Source organism: Chlorocebus sabaeus, chromosome X (genome assembly GCF_047675955.1).
Source record: "Chlorocebus sabaeus isolate Y175 chromosome X, mChlSab1.0.hap1, whole genome shotgun sequence".
Taxonomy (NCBI): Eukaryota; Metazoa; Chordata; class Mammalia; order Primates; family Cercopithecidae; genus Chlorocebus; species Chlorocebus sabaeus.
Window position 1 is genome coordinate 69,535,899 of NC_132933.1, and position 16,682 is coordinate 69,552,580.

Sequence of the window (16,682 nt, forward strand, 5' to 3'; positions counted from 1 at the left end):
TTCCTGTTGAATTGATCCTTTTACCATTATGTAATGGTCTTCTTTGTCTCTTTTGATCTTTGATGGTTTAAAGTCTGTTTTATCAGAGACTAGTATTGCAACCCCTGCTTTTTTTTTGTTCTCCATTTGCTTGGTAAATCTTCCTCCATCCCTTTATTTTGAGCCTATGTATGTCTCTGCGTGTGAGATGGGTCTCCTGAATACAGCAGACTGATGGGTCTTGACTCTTTATCCAGTTTGCCAGTCTGTGTCTTTTAATTGGAGCATTTATTCCATTTACATTTAAGTTAATATTGTTATGTGTGAACTTTATCCTGCCATTATGATATTAACTGGTTATTTTGCTCGTTAGTTGATGCAGTTTCTTCCTAGCCTAAATGGTCTTTACATTTTGGCATGTTTTTGCAATGGCTGGTACCGCTTGTTCCTTTCCATGTTTAGTGCTTCCTTCAGAGTCTCTTGTAAGGCAGGCCTAGTGGTGACAAAATCTCTAAGCATTTGCTTATCTGTAAAGGATTTTATTTCTCCTTCACTTATGAAACTTAGTTTGGCTGGATATGAAATTTTGGGTTGAAAATTCTTTTCTTTAAGAATGTTGAATATTGGCCCCCACTCTCTTCTGGCTTGTAGAGTTTTTGCCAAGAGATCTGCTGTTAGTCTGATTGGCTTCCCTTTGTGGGTAACCCGACCTTTCTCTCTGGCTGCCCTTAAGATTTTTTCCTTCATTTCAACTTTGGTGAATCTGGCAATTATGTGTCTTGGAGTTGCTCTTCTCGAGGAGTATCTTTGTGGTGTTCTCTGTATTTCCTGGATTTGAATGTTGGCCTGCCCTACTAGGTTGGGGAGGTTCTCCTGGATGATATCCTGAAGAGTGTTTTCCAACTTGGTTCCATTTTCCCCCTCACTTTCAGGCACCCCAATCAGATGTAGATTTGGTCTTTTTACATAATCCCATACTTCTTGCAGGCTTTGTTCATTTCTTTTTCTTCTTTTTTCTTTTGGTTTCTCTTCTCACTTCATTTTGATCATTTGATCCTCAATCGCTGATACTGTTTCTTTCAGTTGATTGAGTCTGTTTCTGAAGCTTGTGCATTTGTCACGTATTTCTCGTGTCATGGTTTTCATCTCTTTCATTTCGTTTATGACCTTCTCTGCATTAATTACTCTAGCCATCAATTCTTCCACTGTTTTTTCAAGATTTTTCGTTTCTGTGCGCTGGGTACGTAATTCCTCCTGTAGCTCTGAGAAGTTTGATAGACTGAATCCTTCTTCTCTCATCTCGTCAGAGTCATTCTCCGTCAAGCTTTGATCCATTGCTGGCGAAGAGCTGTGCTCCTTTGCTGGGGGAGATGTGCTCTTATTTTTTGAATTTCCAGCTTTTCTGCCCTGCTTTTTCCCCATCTTTGTGGTTTTATCTGCCTCTGATCTTTGATGATGATGGTGACGTACTGATGGGGTTTTGGTGTAGGTGTCCTTCCTGTTTGATAGTTTTCCTTCTAACAGTCAGGACCCTCAGCTGTAGGTCTGTTGGAGATTGCTTGAGGTCCACTCCAGACCCTGTTTGCCTGGGTGTCAGTAGCAGAGACTGCAGAAGATAGAATATTGCTGAACAGTGGGTGTACCCGTCTGATTCTTGCTTTGGAGGCTTCCTCTCAGGGGTGTACTCCACCCTGTGAGGTGTGGGGTGTCATACTGCCCCTAGTGAGGTATATCTCCCAGTTAGGCTACTCAGGGGTCAGGGACCCACTTGAGCAGGCAGTCTGTCCCTTCTCAGATCTCAACCTCCGTGTTGGGAGATCCACTACTCTCTTCAAAGCTGTCAGACATAGTCGTTTGCGTCTGCAGAGGTTTCTGCTGCTTTTGTTTACGGTGCCCTGTCCCCAGAGGTGGAGTCTACCGAGACAGGCAGGTTTCCTTGAGCTGCTGTGAGCTCCACCCAGTTCGAGTTTCCCAGCGGCTTTGTTTACCTACTTAAGCCTCAGCAATGGCGGGCACCCCTCCCCCAGCCTCGCTGCTGCCTTGCCGGTAGATCACAGACTGCTGTGCTAGCAATGAGGGAGGCTCCGTGGGCATGGGATCCTCCCGGCCAGGTGTGTGATATAATCTCCTCCTGTGCCTGTTTGCTTAAAGTGCAGTTTTGGGGTGGGAGTTACCCGATTTTCCAGGTGTTGTGTGTCTCAGTTCCCCTGGCTAGGAAAAGGGATTCCCTTTCCCCTTGCACTTCCCAGGTGAGGGGATGCCTTGCTCTGCTTCAGCTCTAGCTGGTCGGGCTGCAGCAGCTGACCAGCACCAATTTTCCGGCACTCCCTGGTGAGATGAACCCAGTACCTCAGTTGAAAATGCAGAAATCACCGGTCTTCTTTGTCGCTCGCGCTGGGAGTTGGAGACTGGAGCTGTTCCTATTCGGCCATCTTGCTCCGCCCCCCAATGTTTGGTTTTCATTTCCTGATTTATGTTACTTAGAATAATGGTCTCCAATTCCATCCAGGTTGCTGTGAATGACATTATTTTGTTTACATTTATGGCTGAGTAGTATTCTACGATGTATATATTCCACATTTTCTTTATCCACTCATTGATTGATGGGCATTTGGGCTGGTTCCATATTTTTGCAATTGCAAGTTGTACTGGCTATAAATATCCATGTGAGAGGATCTTTTTCATATAATGACTTCCTTTCCTCTGGGTATATACTCAGTAGTGGGATTGGTGAATCATATGGTAGTTCTGTTTTTAGCTCTTTACAGAATCTCCACACTGTTTTTCATAGTGGTTGTAGTAGTTTACATTATCACCAATAGTATAGAAGTGTTCCTATTTCACAACATCCATGCCAATATCTATTTTTTTTTAATATGGTCATTTTTGCAGGAGTCAGGTTGTATCGTATTGTCGTTTTGATTTGCATTTCCCTGATCTTTAGTGACGTTGAGCATTTTTAATATGTTTGTTGGGCATTTTGATATCTTCTGTTGAGAATTGTCTATTCATTTTCTTAGCCCACTTTTTGATGGGATCTTTTCTTCTTGCTAATTTCTTTGAGTTCCTTGTAGATTCTGGATATTAGTCCTTTTTCAGATGTATAGATTTTGAAAATTTTCTCCCACTCTGTAGGTTGTCTGTTTTTCCTGCTCATTGTTCCTTTTACTGTGCAGAAGGTCTTCAGTTTAATTAAGCCCCACCTTTTTATCTTTGTTTTTATTGCATTTGCTTTTGGTTTCTTGGTCATGAAATCTTTCCCTAAGCCAATATCTAGAAGGTTTTTTTGATATTATCTCCTAGAATTTATATATTTTCAGATTGTAGATTTAAATCCTTAATCCACCTTGAGTTGATTTTTGTATAAGGTGAGAGATGAGGATCCAGATTTATTCTCCTACAGGTGGCTTGCTGATTATCTCTGCACCATGTGTTAAATAGGGTGTACTCTTCCTACTTTATGTTTTTATTTACTTTGTCAAAGATCCATTGCCTGTAAGTTTTAGGGTTTATTTCTAGATTCTCTATTCTGTTGTATTGGTCTATATGCCTATTTGTTTGCCAGTACCATGCTGTTTTGGTGACTATGGCCTTATAGTATAGTTTTAAGTCAAATAATGTGATGCCTCCAGATTCGTTCTTTCTGCTTAGTCTTGCTTTGGCTATGCAGGCTCTTCTTTGGTTCCATATGAATCTTAGGATTGTCTTTCCTAGTTCTGTGAAGAATGATGATGGTATTTTGATGGAAATTTCTGTAAATATCTGTTAAGTCCACTTGTTCTAGGGTATAGTTTAAGTCCATTGTTTCTTTGTTGACTTTATGTCTTGATGACCTGTCTAGTGCTGTCAGTGGAGTATTGAAGTTCCCAGCTATTATTGTGTTGCTCTCTATCTAATTTCTTAGTTTTAGTAGTAATTGTTTTCTAAATTTTGGAGCTCCAGGGTTATGTGTTTTATTTTGCTTTTGGACAAGGCCTTTTATCATTGTATAATGTTCCTCTTTGCCTTTTTAAACTGCTGTTGCTTTAACGTTTGTCTTGTCTGATATGAGAATAGCTACCTCTGCTTACTTTTGGTGTCCATTTGCATGGAATTTCTTTCCCCAGCCCTTTTACCTTAAGTTTTGGTGAGTTCTTATGTGTTAGGTGAGTCTCTTCAAGGCAGCAGATACTTGAGTGGTGAGTTCTTATGAATTCTTTATCTTTAGAATGGAGCATTTAGGATATTTACATTCAATATTCACATTGAGATATGAGTTACTATTCCATTCATTGTGTTATCTGCAGCCTGAATACCTTTATTTATTATTGTATTTTTGTTTTATAGGTCCTGTGAGATTCATGATTTAAAGAGGTTCTGTTTTGATATTTCTTTTCGGGATTTGTTTCAAGATTTAAGGCTCCTTTTAGCAGTTCTTACAGTGCCAGCTTGGTATTGGTGAATTCTCCCAGCATATGTTTGTCTGAAAAAAAAAAAAAAAAGAAAAAAGGATCTTTCCTTCATTTATGAAGCTTGGTTTCACTGAATACAAAATTCTTGGATGATAATTGTTTTGTTTAAGAAGTCTGAAAATAGGGCTGTGAGGCAAAAGCACAAGGTAACTCATCAAGGAAAAACTATCAGATTAACAGCAGATTTCTCAGCAGCAGAAACCCTCCAAGCTAGAAGGGATTGGGGCCCCACCTTCAGCCTCCCTAAACAAAGCAATTCAGAGAGTTTTGTCTTGGTTTGCATCCGTTGCTGGTGAGCTAGTGTAATCATTTGAGGGTGTTAAAGAACCTTGTTTTGTCATATAACCAGAGTTGTTTTTCTGATTCTTTCTCATCTGGGTAGACTATGTCAGAGAGAAGATCTGGGACTCAAGGGCTGCTGTTCAGATCTTTTTTTTCCCACAAGGTGATCGCTTGATGTGATGTTCTCTTCTTTTCCCTATGGATGGAGTTTCCTGAGAGCCAAACTGAAGTGATTGTTATTTCTCTTCTGTATCTAGCCACCCAGCAGAGCTACCAGACTCTGAGCTGGTACTGTGGGGTGTCTGCACATTGTCCTGTGCTGTGAACTGTTGAGGTCTTTCAGCTGTGTATACCAACACAGTATTTGGGCTGTCTCTCAGGTCCTGCAGGAGAAATCTGCTTCCTTAAAAGGGTCTGTGAATTATCTCAGCCTTTGTGGTATTTTCTTACAGTAGTTCTTTGAGTGGAAGTTTACAACGCAAGTCTCCACATGCTGCTCTGTCCATCTGAATGGGAGCTACAATTTATTTCTGCCTCCCGTTCACAATTTTTTTCATGATCCAGTTGTCTATTCTGTTCCATTGGTTCATATGCCTGTTTTTATACCCGTACCATTTCTTGTAGTGCTGACTTTGTAGTGGTGAATTCTTTCAACACTTGTTTGTCTGAAAAAGACTGTATCTTTCATTTTTATGAAGGTTAGTTTCAATGGATACAAAATTCATTGCTGATAATTGTTTTGCTTAAGGAAGCTGAAAAAGGACTTGAATTTCTTCTAGCTTGTAGGGGTTCTGCAGAGAAATTTGCTATTAATCTGATAGATTTTCCTTTATAGGTTACCTGATGTTTTTGCCTCACAGTTCTTAAGATTCTTTCCTTTATCTTGACTTTAGATAACATAATGGCTAGGTGCCTCGGCGATGATCTTTTTTGTGATGAATTTCCCAGGTTTTCTTAAAGCTTCTTGTTTTTGGATGTCTGAATTTCTAGCAAGGCCAGGAAAGTTTTCCTAGACTATTTCCTCAAATATGTTTCCAAACTTTTAGATTTCTCTTCTTCCTTGGGAACACCAATTATTCTTAGATTTTGTCCTTTAACATAACCCCAATCTTCTTGGAGAAGTTGAGAAGTTGGTTTACTTGTTATTCTTTTTTTTTTTTTTTCTTTTTTGTCTTTGTCAGATTGGATTCATTTGAAAGGGTTGTCCTCAAGCTCTGAACTTCTTTGTTCTACCCGTGTGATTCTACTGTGGAGACTTTTCAGTGTATTTTGCATTTTTCTAAGTGTGTCCTTCATTTCTAGAAGTTGTGATTGTTTTTTATTTATGCTATTTATTTCATGGAAGAATACTGTTTTCATATCCTGTATCATGTTTTTGATTTCTTTAAATTGGTATTCACCTTTCTCTGGTGCCTCATTGAGTAGCTTCATAATCGAATTTCTGAATTCTTTTCTGGAAATTCAGAGATTTCTTGGTGCATATCTATTGCTGGTGAGCTAGTGTGATCTTCTGGGGATGTGAAAGAAACTTGTTTTGTCATATTACCAAAATTGTTTTTCTGATTCCTTCTCATTTGGGTAGACTATGTCAGCGGAAAGATCTGCTGCTCAAGCACTACCATTTAGAATCTTTTTGTCCCATGGGGTGCTCCCTTGATGTGTTGCTTTTCCCCTTCCCCTAGAGATGTAGCTTCCTAAGAGCTGAACTGCAGTGATTCTTATTTCTTTTCTCGGTCTAGCTGCCCAGCAGAGCTACTGGGCACCAGACTGGTATGGGTTAGTGTCTGCAAAGAGTCCTGTGATGTCATCTATCTTCAGGTCTCTAAACCATGGATTCCAGCACCTGGTCCAGTGGAGGTAGCAAGGGAGTGAGGTGGACTCTGTTTGGGACCTAGGTTGTAGTGTTGTTTAGTGCACTGGTTTTCTCAAATGTTGGTTGTGCTGGCAGTGAAACTGTCATTTGGATGGACTTAGGACCTCTGGTTGCAGGATGTTACAGGTAGTGAAGTTTGCTGTTATTTTCTCATTTCTTAGGGCAGGGTTATTCTTTTATGGGTTTCCGTAATGGTTTATGTTCGTTGGCCTCCATCCAGGGTGTGTCACTTTCAAGAGAGCATCAGCTGTGGTAGCATAGGGAAGATACAAGCTTGCAGTAGGGTCACCTGGATAAGTACTCAGGTTTCTCAGGTAGTAGGTGGGGCCATAGAGCTTTCCAGAGATTATGCCAGCTACTAGGGTAGGTAGAGAAAGACAGTCAGGTTGGGGGCAGGCTTAGGTGTTTCTGAGCTCAGACTCTTCTTGGGTGGGGCTTGCAGCATCCACTGTGGGAGATGGGGGTGTGTTTCTCAGACCAATGGAGTTATGTTCCCGGGGGATTATGGCAACCTCTGCTGCAACATACAGGTTACCAGGAAAGTAGGAAAAAGCCAGCAGTGACAGGCCTCACATAGCTCTCATGCAGCCAGAAAGGCCAGTCTCATTTCCATCATACTCCTCCAACGACACCAAGCCTGTATCCGGGCAGCTGGTGAACAGGGGTGGGAACTTGCTCCAGGTTACAAGCCTCCCCTCTGAGAAAGCAAGTAGGGCTTTCAGGCTTTGCCCCTCCCCACTACAGTTTCTGTGCTCATACCTGCACTTCCTGTTCTCCTCCCACCCCTAGACTCTACCCTAGAAAATTCATGCTCAGTCAAAATTGCTACAAAGTTTAGCTGGAAATTTTCTACTCCTTGTGGTCCTTCCCCAATTCCACTGGCAGCCCTCCCCAAGGAACCCTGTGAGATAAAGTAAAAAATGGGTTCCCTGGGCTTTTTTGGGGGACGGGAGTGCCTACAGGGCTCTTCCCATTTCTACGTTTATATTTCATTTGGCTCTTTAAATTTGTTTCAGCTCTAGGTAAGGTTAAATCCTTCTTCCACGATCAGAATTTTCAGGCTCCCTAGTGAGAATGTGTGTTTGGAGGCGGACTTATCCTTTCTCACACTTTGGGCGCTCACAGATTTTTGGCTGTCTCTCAATGTTTGCAGCAACAAGTTGCTTCTTTCAAAGGGTCTGTGAAATATTTTTGTTATTTAGGCATGTTCCTGTGGTAGTTCTTGGAGCAAAAGTTCATAATGTGAGTATCCACACACTGTTCTGTCCATATGAGTGAAAGCTGCAAGTTAGCCCTGCCTTCTATCCACCATTTTCCACCTGATGTGCCATTTTTGATGCCCAGTTATAATGATTGGGTGTAGTCTCCATGATGGGTATCAATGTGGCCATGCATCTTGTACTCAACATGAATGGCCACTTGGAAAGTCTCCTGAAAAAGTCTGAAAGCACATAGATTCCGCAAGGATGAGACATTTTTGGCAAATTAGGTTTAATGTGTCCCTCAAGGTAAACAAAAATCTTTGAAGAGATTGCTTAAATAACAAACAACTTATAATACCTAATAAGTACTAGTCAGTTGAGAACTTTGGAAGGACCGCAAAACAAAAAGTGAGACAAAAACAGCTTAAGAGTCCAAAGGCTGAGTAATCAGGGCATTCCATCCAAAAAAAAGGTAATTATTAATGTAGCAAAAGTATCAGCCAAATGGAAAACAATCACAATTCCTTGCTCACAGAATGTGAGTGATTTAAAAATGTCTCACCCCTCCCAGAGCCATAATAAAACAGCACTTGGCAAAGCAATTATAGTTAACTAGGTAGGCTGGGACTGCCATATTTCTCAACATGGCTGAAAGGAAACTGAGCTAAATGAAGCAGACAAACCTCTCTCCAATTTGCAGCACTAGAAAATTTTTAAAAATTATTATTATACTTTATGTTCTAGGGTACATGTGCACAATATGCAGATTTGATACATAGGTATACGTGTGCCATGTTGGTTTGCTGCAACTATCAACTTGTCATTTACATTAGGTATTTCTCCTAATGCTATCCCTCCCCCAGCCCCCTCCCCACGAGAGGCCCCAGTGTGTGATGTTCCCCGCCTTGTGCCTAAGTGTCCTCATTGTTCAATTCGCACCTAGGAGTGAGAACATGCAGTGTTTGGTTTTCTGTCCTTGTGATAGTTTGCTGAGAATTATGGTTTTCAGCTTCATCCATGACCATGCAAAGGACAAGAACTCATCCTTTTTTTTATGACTGCATAGTATCCCATAGTGTATATGTGCCACATTGTCTTAATCCAGTCTATCATTGATGGACCTCTGGGTTCGTTCCAAGTCTTTCCTATTGTGTATAGTGCTGCAATAAACATACGTGTGTATGTGTCTTTACAGTAGCATGATTCATAATCCTTTAGGTTATATATCCACTAATGGAGTTGCTGGGTTAAGTGCTATTTCTAGTTCTAGATCCTTGAGGAATTGCCACACTGTCTTCCACAATGGTTGAACTAATTTACACTCCCACCGACAATGTAAAAGCGTTCCTATTTCTCCACATCCTCCCCAGCAGCTGTTGTTTTCTGGCTTTTTAATGATCGCCATTCTAACTGGTGTGAGATGGTATCTCATTGTGGTTTTGATTTGCATTTCTCTGATGGCCAGTGATGATGAGCATTTTTTTAATGTGTCTGGTGGCTGCAGAAATGTCTTCTTTTGAGAAGTGTCGTTCATATCTTCTGCCCACTTTGTGATGGGATTGTTTGTTTTTTTCTTGTAAATTTGTTTGAGTTCTTTGTAGATTCTGGATATTAGCCCTTTGTCAGATGGGTAGATTGTAAAAATTTTCTCCCATTCTGTAGGTTGCCTGTTCACTCTGATGGTCGTTTCTTTTGCCATGCTAAGGCTCTTTCGTTTAATTAGATCCCATATGTCAATTTTGGCTTTTGTTGCCATTGTTTTTGGTGTTTTAGTCATGAAGCCCTTGTCCATGCCTATGTCCTGAATGGTATTGCCTAGGTTTTCTTCTGGTTTTTTTATGATTTTAGGTCTAGCATTTAAGTCTTTAATCCATCTTGAATTAACTTTTGTATAAGGTGTAAGGAAAGGGTCCACTTTCAGCTTTCTACATATGGCTGGCCAGTTTTCCCAGCACCATTTATTAAATAGGGAATCCTTTCCCCATTTCTTGTTTTTATCAGATTTGTCAAAGATCAGATGGTTGTAGATGTGTGGTATTATTTCTGAGGGCTCTATTCTGTTCCACTGATCTATATATCTGTTTTGGTACTAGTACCATGCTGTTTTGGTTACTGTAGTCTTGTAGTATAATTTGAAGTCAGGTAGCGTGATGTCTCCAGCTTTGTTCTTTTGGCTTAGGATTTTCTTGGCAATGCTGGCTCTTTTTTGGTTCCATATGAACTTTAAAGTAGCTGTTTTCAATTCTGTGAAGAAAGTCATTGGTAGCTTGATGGAGATAGCATTGAATCTATACATTATCTTGGGCAGTATGACCATTTTCACTATACAGATTCTTCCTATTCATGAGCATAGAATGTTTTTCCATTTGTTTGTGTCTTCTTTTATTGTGTTGAGCAGTGGTTTATAGTTCTCCTTCAAGAGGTCCTTCACATCCCTTGTAAGTTGGATTCCTAGGTGTTTTATTCTCTTTGTAGCTATTGTGAATGGGAGTTCACTCATGATTTGGCTCTCTATTTGTCTGTTATTGGTGTATAGGAATGCTTATGATTTTTGCACACTGATTTTGTATCCTGAGACTTTGCTGACGTTACTTATCAGCTTAAGGAGATTTTGGGCTGAGATTATGGGGTTTTCTAAATATGTAATCACGTTATCTGCAAACAGGGACCATTTGACTTCCTCTTTTCCTAATAGAATACCCTTTATTTCTTTCTCTTGCCTGATTGCCCTGGCCAGAACTTCCAGCACTACGTTGAATAGGAGTGGTGAGAAAGGGCATCCTTGTCTTGTGCCGGTTGTTAAAGGGAATGCTTCCAGTTTTTGCCCATTCAGTATGATATTGACTGTGGGTTTGTCATAAATAGATCTTATTATTTTGGGATACATTCCATCAATACCTAGTTTATTGAGAGTTTTTAATCATGAAGGGCTGTTGAATTTTGTCAAAGGCCTTTTCTTCATCTATTGAGATAATCATGTGGTTTTTGTCATTGGTTCTTTTTATGTGATGGATTATGTTTATTGATTTGCGTATGTTGAACCAGTCTTGCATCCCAGGGATGAAGCTGACTAGATCATGGCAGATAAGCTTTTTCATGGCAGCACCAGAAATGTTGATGGTTTTTGTGAAACCTTTGTTCTGGTCGTTTTAGTTTAGAAGAACTTAAGCAAGATACATACAGCAAAGGAGAGGCAGTATAGAAAAATGTATTGCAAAAGAAAAACAATATTCTGAAATTTAGTCACAGAATAGTCAGAAAAACTGAGAGATGATTCAGAGTGGGCTGCTCTGAGGATGAGGTAACAAAGACTGGCACTGTGGACATTCCCTTTATGGAAGCTAACATGATTGTTCAAAAGGGGTAGAAAAGGGCATTTCTAGTAAGCATGTTATGGACGACCTTTGGTTGCAAGTACACAGTAGCTGTCATGCTTGTTTATACATCACATGTCTCATTAGCATCTTAGATCTCCATCCAGGGCTGTAACTTTTACTATTGTAAGAGACAAAGCATCAGTCTGAGGGCAAGTAAAATAAAAATGTCCCTGCTCTCCATAGGAGAACTTCCCTACTAGAGAGCGCTTTTCTTGAATGAGCTTGACTACAATGCCAAAGCTGAGGCTTATTGTGTTGACAGTGGATCACGCAGGTTGCTGCATCCTGAGGACATGGTTACTTCCTTGCTTACTAATCTTGCCTTAATACAAACAAAACACCATGTTTTATGAGGACTTAAAAAATAAAAATCTTAGAGATGTTTAAAAATATGTCTTATCAGCTCCTTTATTGCAAGAATAGCCATGAGCTTAAATAGCTTTTGTTGGTTAATTCACTAGAGTGGCTTTGACAAAGTATCACAGATGGGGTGGCCTAAAAAACATAATTTTTTTTTAATTAGTTGGCTCACAGGGTTGTGGAGTTTGGCAATCTAATATCTGGGTATCAACAGAGTTGGTTTATTTTGAGGCCTATCTCCTTCGTTTGTAGAAGGCTGTCTTCTTTCTGTGTGATTACATGGTCTTTCTTCTGTAGCTGTCAGTGCCCTAATTTCCTCTTCTACAGGGACGTCAGTTACTTTGGATTAGGGTCCACCCTAATAACCTATGTAACTTAATCACATTTTTAAAGACTGTATCTTCTACAGAACTGCAGAATGAATAAGAACTGACCAACCCACTATCTGCTACTTTGAAGAGACTCACATAAAACATAAAGACTCACATAAACTTAAAGTAAAGGGGTGGAAAAGGCATTTCATGCAAATGGACACCAAAACTGAGTATGGGTAGCTATTCTTATATCAGACAAAACAAACTTTAAAACAACAGCAGTTAAAAGAGATGAAGAGAAACATTATATAATGGTAAAAGGCCTTGTCCAACAGGAAACTATCATAATCCTAAACATATATGCACCTAACACTGGAGCTCCCAGATGTATAAAACTTCTACTACCAGAACTAAGAAATGAGATAGACAGCAACACAATAATAGTGCAGGACTACAATACTCCATTGACAGCAATGGACGGGTCTTCAAGACAGAAAGTCATCAAACAACTAATAGTTTTAAACTCTACTTTGGAACAAATGGACTTAACAGATACATAGGGAACATTCCATCCAACAACTGCAGAATACACATTCTATTCGACAGTGCATGGAACTTTCTCCAAGATAGACCATATGATATGCCATAAAATGAGCCTCAATAAATTTAAGAAAACTGAAATAATATTAATCACTGTCTCAGACCACAGTGGAATAAAACTGGAAATCAACTCCAAAAGGAACCTTCAAAACCATGCAAATGCATGGAAATTAAATAAACTGCTACCGAATGAGCATGGGTCGAAAATGATATCAAGATGAAAATTTAAAAATTCTTCGAACTGAATGGCAATAGTGACACAACCTATCAAAATCTCTGGGCTACAACAAAGGCGATGTTAAGAGGAAAGTTCATAGCCCTAGACCCTCACATCAAAAAAACTGAAAGAGCATAAACTCATAATCTAAGATCACTCCTAAAGGAACTAGGGAAACAAGAACAAATTAAACCCAAGACCAGCAGAAGAAATGAAATAACCAAGATCAGAGCAGAACTAAATAAAATTTAAACAACAACCAAAAAAGCAAAAGATAAATGAAACAAAAAGCTGGTTCTTGAAAAAGATAAATAAAATTGATAGATCATTAGCAAGATTAACCAAGAAAAGAAGAGAGAAAATCCAAATAACCTCATTAAGAAACAAAATGGGAGATATCACAACTGACACCACTGAAATACAAAAGATAATTCAAGGCTACTATAAACACCTTTCTATGCATAAACTGAAAAACCTAGAAGAGATGAATAAATTCCTGGTAAAATACACCCTCCTAGCTTAAATCAGGGAAAAAAGAGATATCCTGAACAGACCAATAACAAGCAGCGAGATTGAAATGGAAATTTAAGAATTACCACCAAAGAAAGTCCAAGACCAGAAGGATTCACAATAGAATTCTAACAGACATTCAAGGAAGAATTGATAACAATCCTTGTGACACTATTCCACAAGATAGAGAAAGAGAGAACACTCCCTAATTCATTCTATGAAACTAGCATCACCCTAATATCAAAACCAGGAAAACACATAGACAAAAAAGAAAACTATAGACCAATATCCTTGATGAATATAGATGCTAAAATCCTTAACAAAATACTAGCTCACTGAAATCAACAACATATCAAAAAGCTAATCCACCATGATCAAATGGGTTTCATACCAGGGATGCAGGGATGGTTTAACATACACAAGTCAATAAATGTGACACACCACAGAAACAGAATTAAAAACAAAAATCACATGACCATCTCAATAAATGCAGAAAAAGTATTCAACAAAATCCACTTCATTCACTTATGATTAAAACTCTCAGCAAAATCAACATATAAGGGACATACCTCAATGTAATAAAAGCCATCTATGACAAACACACAGCCAACATAATAATAATAGGGAAAAGTTGAAAGCATTGCCTTTGAGAACTGGAACAAGACAAGGATGCCCACTCTCACTGTTCCTCTTCAATGTAGTATGGGAAGTCTTGGCCAGAACAATCAGAATAGAGAAAGAAACAAAAGTCATCCAAGCCGATAAAGAGAAAGTCAAACTGTCACTGCTGACGGTGTGACTATTTACCTCAAAAACCCTAAAGACTCCTCCAGAAAGCTCCTAGAACTGATAAAAGAATTCAGCAAAGTTTCCAGATACAAGATTAATGTACACGAATCAACAGCTCTTCTATACACCAGCAGTGACCAACCAGAGAATCAAATCAAGAATTCAACTCCTTTTTTTCAGTAGCTGCAAAAAGTAAAATAAAATAAAATACTTAGAAATATGCTTAACCAAGGAGGTGAAAGACCTTTACAAAGAAAACTACAAAACACTGCTCAAAGAAATCGTAGATGACACAAACAAATGGAAATACATCCCATACTCATTGATGGGTAAAATCAATACTGTGAAAATGACCATACTGCCAAAAGCAATCTACAAATTCAATGCAATCTCCATCAAAATATTACCAACATTCTTCACAGAATTAGAAAAATCAATTCTAAAATTCATATAAAACTAAAAAAGAGCCCTCATAGCCAAGGCAAGACTAAGCAAAAATAACCAATCTGGAGGCATCACACTACCTAATATCAAAGTATACTATAAGCCATAGTCACAAAAACAGCATGGTACTTGTATATAAGATAACATTGGAAAAACCCTTGTAGACATTGGCTTAGGCAAGGATTTTATGACCAAGAAGCCAAAAGCAAATGCAGTAGAAACAAATATAAATAATTGGGATGTAATTAAACGAAAGAGCTTTTTCGTGGCAAAAGAAGCAGTCAACAGAGTAAACAGTATATATATATATATATATATATATATATATAGACACACACACACACATATATATACACACACACACATATATATATCTCACAATGATTTATATATAATTCATTCATTCTTATGGCTGATTAGTATTCTATCATATATGCTACACAGCCATAAGAAGGAATGAATTAACGGCCTTTGCATTGACCTGGATGAGATTGAAGACTATTATTCTAAGTGAAAGACTATTATTCTAAGTGAAGTAAGTCAGGAATGGAAAACCAAACATTGTATGTTCTCACTAATATGTGGGAGCTAAGCTATGAGGATGCAAAGGCATAAGAATGATACAATGGAGTTTGGGGACTTCGGGGGAAGGGTGGGAGAGGAATGAGGGATAAAAGACTACAAATAGGGTGCAGCGTATACTGCTCGGGTGACGGGTGCACCTAATCTCACAAATAACCACTAAAGAACTTACTCATGTAACCAAGCACCATCTGTACCCCAATAACTTACAAAAAAACTTTAAAAAGCAACTGAAATACTAACCAAGCAACCAAGCAACCAAGCAATCAACCAATCAAACAAAGAATAAGAACTGGCCCCAGACCAATAAACTAGTATCTTAATGAATGGGTTCTTCCTAGGGCATTCTACTGTGCAGCCAACATTGAGAAACACTGTCCCTCGGAATATTCTCCTAACTTCTCTGCTGATGTGAATCACCTGGAATGCTTGCTAAACATACAGCTTTCCAAGGCTCTCTGGATATTCTGATAACCGTGCATCTGGTTTTAAGCCCAGAAATTTGTGTTTTTAACCGGTGCAAGGCTTTATCTTGCCTGCAATAGTGAGATAAAAATAATCATCTTCTACCAATGTAAAAAAAGAAAAGACTGTATATTCAAATACAATCACATTCTGAGGTACTGGGGGTTAGAGCTATACAAATAAATTTTAGGGGGCATAATCCAGTGCATAAAATACAAATTTAGAACTTGTGGACCATCAAGCAGTTAATGATTTTGGACAAATTATAATGGATTTTTTACGTTTCTGAGAGGATGTTGTTATTCACCCCCTTATCTATTTCTTTCAATCATACGTTTTTCATCTGTAGGAATTAGAGAGGTAGCTCAGAAAACAAGTAAAAACATCGATTTTGAAATTGTGAAAAATATGTTTTCATGGTAATATTTATCTCGTAGGATTTTCTTAGGGTTAAATGAGATAATATATGTAAATCACTCCACACATTGTCTGGCACATGGAAGTTGCCTAACAAATTCTTCGTTTCTTCTCATTGTGGATAGAGCTCCTTTCCCTTAATTAGGTGTCATAGCTTGGTCTTGGCTCTAGGGGCATAGTTAACTCAATTCCTGAGTAAAATTTAAGATCTGATCTTCACTATCCAGGTTGTCTTTTAGTCTCCTCTTCTATCCTGACCATAGGCTATTTCTTGAACGTCCTTTTTTGTTTGTTTGTTTGTTTTTTTATAGACTTTTAGTTCCTTGCCCTTCACCTCATTTGATTCTCTCCCCATTTACTGCACCCACTATTGGTCCTATTTAAAGCCCAGCCTGCATTCTTGCCTTAATGTGTTCCATGCCCAACTTGTCCATTGCTGTTTTTTTCGAGAGTGACCTCAGCATATTTCATGACCAGACACTCCCAAATAAATTAAATGTGCAATCATACTTTTAGCTGCTTCTCTATAGTTTTACATCCCCAATCCATAAGCATATTTCCTGTTCTATCCATAAACCTTCAGTTTGTATTTTCATCATTCTCTCATGGTGTTGTGTATCTCCAGCATTTCTCACACCTCCAGAATTCAAGAGATATGTGTTAGTATGCAAACAAACTGACAAAAACCATCAAATAACAACAAAACTTAGATTCAAAGTCAGAAGCTTATACATAAATGCCAGACTTTTATTGAATTTTCTGGAACTCACTTAAGCTAGGTGGTATGAATTTGGGATACACTCTTATTGGGGAATTTGGA